This window comes from Pseudophryne corroboree, chromosome 1 (assembly GCF_028390025.1).
Source record: "Pseudophryne corroboree isolate aPseCor3 chromosome 1, aPseCor3.hap2, whole genome shotgun sequence".
Taxonomy (NCBI): domain Eukaryota; kingdom Metazoa; phylum Chordata; class Amphibia; order Anura; family Myobatrachidae; genus Pseudophryne; species Pseudophryne corroboree.
The window spans coordinates 682,140,058-682,145,057 of NC_086444.1; positions in this window are offsets into that span (position 1 = coordinate 682,140,058).

Consider the following 5,000-nt stretch of genomic DNA (forward strand, 5'->3'; position numbering starts at 1 on the left):
ATGATGTCATAATGTTAATGTTGTTACAATAGTAATAATGTCATAATGGTGAAGAAATCATAATTGTGATGATGATGATGATGATGATGATGATGATGATGTCATAATGTTAATGTTGTCACAATAGTGATAATGTCATAATGGTGAAGATATCATAATTGTGATGATGATGATGATGATGATGATGATGTCGTCATAATGTTAATGTTGTCACAATAGTGATAATGTCATAATGGTGAAGATATCATAATTGTGATGATGATGATGGTGATGATGTCATAATGTTAATGTTGTCACAATAGTGATAATGTCATAATGGTGAAGATATCATAATTGTGATGATGATGATGATAAAGATGATGATGATGATGTCATAATGTTAATGTTGTCACAATAGTGATAATGTCATAATGGTGAAGATATCATAATTGTGATGATGATGATGATGATGATGATGATGATGTCATAATGTTAATGTTGTCACAATAGTGATAATCTCATAATTGTGTTCATGTCACAATGGTGATGATGTCATAAGAGTGATGATGTCACAATGGTGAAGATATCATAATTGTGGTGATGATGATGATGATGATGATGATGATGATATAATGTTAATGTTGTCACAATAGTGATAATGTCATAATGGTGTAGATATCATTATTGTGATGATGATGATGATGATGATGATGATGATGTCATCATTATAATAATGTTGTCACAATAGTGATAATGTCATACTTGTGTTCATGTCACAATGGTGATGATGTCATAATAGTGATGATGTCACAATGGTGAAGATATCATAATTGTGATGATGATGATGATGATGATGATGATGATGATGTCATAATGATAATGTTGTCACAATAGTGATAATGTCATAATTGTGTTTATGTCACAATGGTGATGATGTCATAATAGTGATGATGTCACAATGGTGAATAAATCATAATTGTGATGATGATGAGGATGATGATGATGATGATGATGATGTCACAATAGTGTCGTCATAATGTTAATGTTGTCACAATAGTGATAATGTCATAATGGTGAAGATATCATAATTGTGATGGTGAAGATGATGATGATGATGATGATGATGATGATATAATGTTAATGTTGTCACAATAGTGATAATGTCATAATGGTGAAGATATCATAATTGTGATGATGATGATGACGACGACGATGATGTCATAATGTTAATGTTGTCACAATAGTGATAATGTCATAATGGTGAAGATATCATAATTGTGATGATGATGATGATGATGATGATGTCGTCATAATGTTAATGTTGTCACAATAGTGATAATGTCATAATGGTGAAGATATCATAATTGTGATGATGATGATGATGATGATGATGATGATGATGATGATGATGATGTCATAATGTTAATGTTGTCACAATAGTGATAATCTCATGATTGTGTTCATGTCACAATGGTGATGATGTCATAAGAGTGATGATGTCACAATGGTGAAGATATCATTATTGTGATGATGATGATGATGATGATGATGATGATGATGATATAATGTTAATGTTGTCACAATAGTGTTAATGGTATAATGGTGTAGATATCATTATTGTGATGATGATGATGATGATGATGATGATGATGTCATTATAATAATGTTGTCACAATAGTGATAATGTCATACTTGTGTTCATGTCACAATGGTGATGATGTCATAATAGTGATGATGTCACAATGGTGATGATATAATAATTGTGGTGATGTTGATAATGTTGATGATAATGATGATGATGATGATGATGATGATGATGATGATGATGTCATAATGATAATGTTGTCACAAAAGTGATAATGTCATAATTGTGTTCATGTCACAATGGTGATGATGTCATAATAGTGATGATGTCACAATGGTGAATATATCATAATTGTGATGATGATGATGATGATGATGATGATGATGATGGTGATGATATTGATGATAATGTTGTCACAATAGTGATAATGTCATAATGGTGTTCATGTCACAATGGTGACGATGTCATAATAGTGATGATGTCAAAATGGTGATGATATCATAATTGTGGTGATGATGATAATGTTGATGATAATGATGATGATGATGATGATGATGATGATGTCATAATGATAATGTCACAATAGTGATAATGTCATAATTGTGTTCATGTCACAATGGTGATGATGTCATAATAGTGATGATGTCACAATGGTGAATAAATCATAATTGTGATGATGATGATGATGATGATGATGATGATGATATTGTCACAATAGTGATAATGTCATAATGGTGTTTATGTCATAATTGTGTTCATGTCACAATGGTGATAATGTCATAATAGTGATGATGTCAAAATGGTGAAGATATCATAATTGTGATGATGATGTTGATGATGATGATGTCATAATGATAATGTTGTCACAATAGTGATAATGTCATAATTGTGTTCATGTCACAATGGTGATGATGTCATAATAGTGATGATGTCACAATGGTGAATATATCATAATTGTGATGATGATGATGATGATGATGGTGATGATGATGATGATGATGATGATGATGATGTCACAATAGTGATAATGTCATAATGGTGTTCATGTCATAATGGTGATGATGTCATAATACTGATGATGTCACAATGGTGAAGATATCATAATTGTGGTGGTGGTTGTAGTGATGATGATGATGATGATGATGATGATGATGTTGTCACAATAGTGATAATGTCATAATGGTGAAGATATCATAATTGTGATGATGATGATGATGATGATGATGATGATGATGATGTCATAATGTTAATGTTGTCACAATAGTGATAATGTCATAATGGTGAAGATATCATAATTGTGATGATGATGATGATGATGTCATAATGTTAATGTTGTCACAATAGTGATAATTTCATAATGGTGAAGATATCATAATTGTGATGGTGATGATGATGATGTCATAATGTTAATGTTGTCACAATAGTGATAATGTAATAATGGTTAAGATATCATAATTGTGATGATGATGATGATGATGATGATGATGATGATGATGTCATAATGTTAATGTTGTCACAATAGTGATAATCTCATGATTGTGTTCATGTCACAATGGTGATGATGTCATAAGAGTGATGATGTCACAATGGTGAAGATATCATAATTGTGATGATGATGATGATGATGATGATGATGATGATGATATAATGTTAATGTTGTCACAATAGTGATAATGGTATAATGGTGTAGATATCATTATTGTGATGATGATGATGATGATGATGATGATGATGATGATGATGTCATTATAATAATGTTGTCACAATAGTGATAATGTCATACTTGTGTTCATGTCACAATGGTGATGATGTCATAATAGTGATGATGTCACAATGGTGATGATATAATAATTGTGGTGATGTTGATAATGTTGATGATAATGATGATGATGATGATGATGATGATGATGTCATAATGATAATGTTGTCACAAAAGTGATAATGTCATAATTGTGTTCATGTCACAATGGTGATGATGTCATAATAGTGATGATGTCACAATGGTGAATATATCATAATTGTGATGATTATGATGATGATGATGATGATGGTGATGATATTGATGATAATGTTGTCACAATAGTGATAATGTCATAATGGTGTTCATGTCACAATGGTGACGATGTCATAATAGTGATGATGTCAAAATGGTGATGATATCATAATTGTGGTGATGATGATAATGTTGATGATAATGATGATGATGATGTCATAATGATAATGTCACAATAGTGATAATGTCATAATTGTGTTCATGTCACAATGGTGATGATGTCATAATAGTGATGATGTCACAATGGTGAATAAATCATAATTGTGATGATGATGATGATGATGATGATGATGATGATATTGTCACAATAGTGATAATGTCATAATGGTGTTTATGTCATAATTGTGTTCATGTCACAATGGTGATAATGTCATAATAGTGATGATGTCAAAATGGTGAAGATATCATAATTGTGATGATGATGTTGATGATGATGATGTCATAATGATAATGTTGTCACAATAGTGATAATGTCATAATTGTGTTCATGTCATAATGGTGATGATGTCATAATAGTGATGATGTCACAATGGTGAATATATCATAATTGTGATGATGGTGGTGATGATGATGATGATGATGATGATGATGATGATGATGATGTCACAATAGTGATAATGTCATAATGGTGTTCATGTCATAATGGTGATGATGTCATAATACTGATGATGTCACAATGGTGAAGATATCATAATTGTGGTGGTGGTTGTAGTGATGATGATGATGATGATGATGATGATGATGATGATGATGATGATGTTGTTGTCACAATAGTGATAATGTCATAATGGTGAAGATATCATAATTGTGATGATGATGATGATGATGATGATGTCACAATGTTAATGTTGTCACAATAGTGATAATGTCATAATGGTGAAGATATCATAATTGTGATGATGATGATGATGATGATGATGTCATAATGTTAATGTTGTCACAATAGTGATAATGTCATAATGGTGAAGATATAATTGTGATGATGATGATGATGAGGATGATGAGGATGTCATAATGTTAATGTTGTCACAATAGTGATAATGTCATAATGGTGAAGATATCATAATTGTGATGGTGAAGATGATGATGATGATGATGATGATGATGATGATGATGATATAATGTTAATGTTGTCACAATAGTGATAATGTCATAATGGTGAAGATATCATAATTGTGATGATGATGATGATGACGACGACGATGATGTCATAATGTTAATATTGTCACAATAGTGATAATGTCATAATGGTGAAGATATCATAATTGTGATGATGATTATGATGATGATGATGATGTCATAATGTTAATGTTGTTACAATAGTAATAATGTCATAATGGTGAAGAAATCATAATTGTGATGATGATGATGATGATGATGATG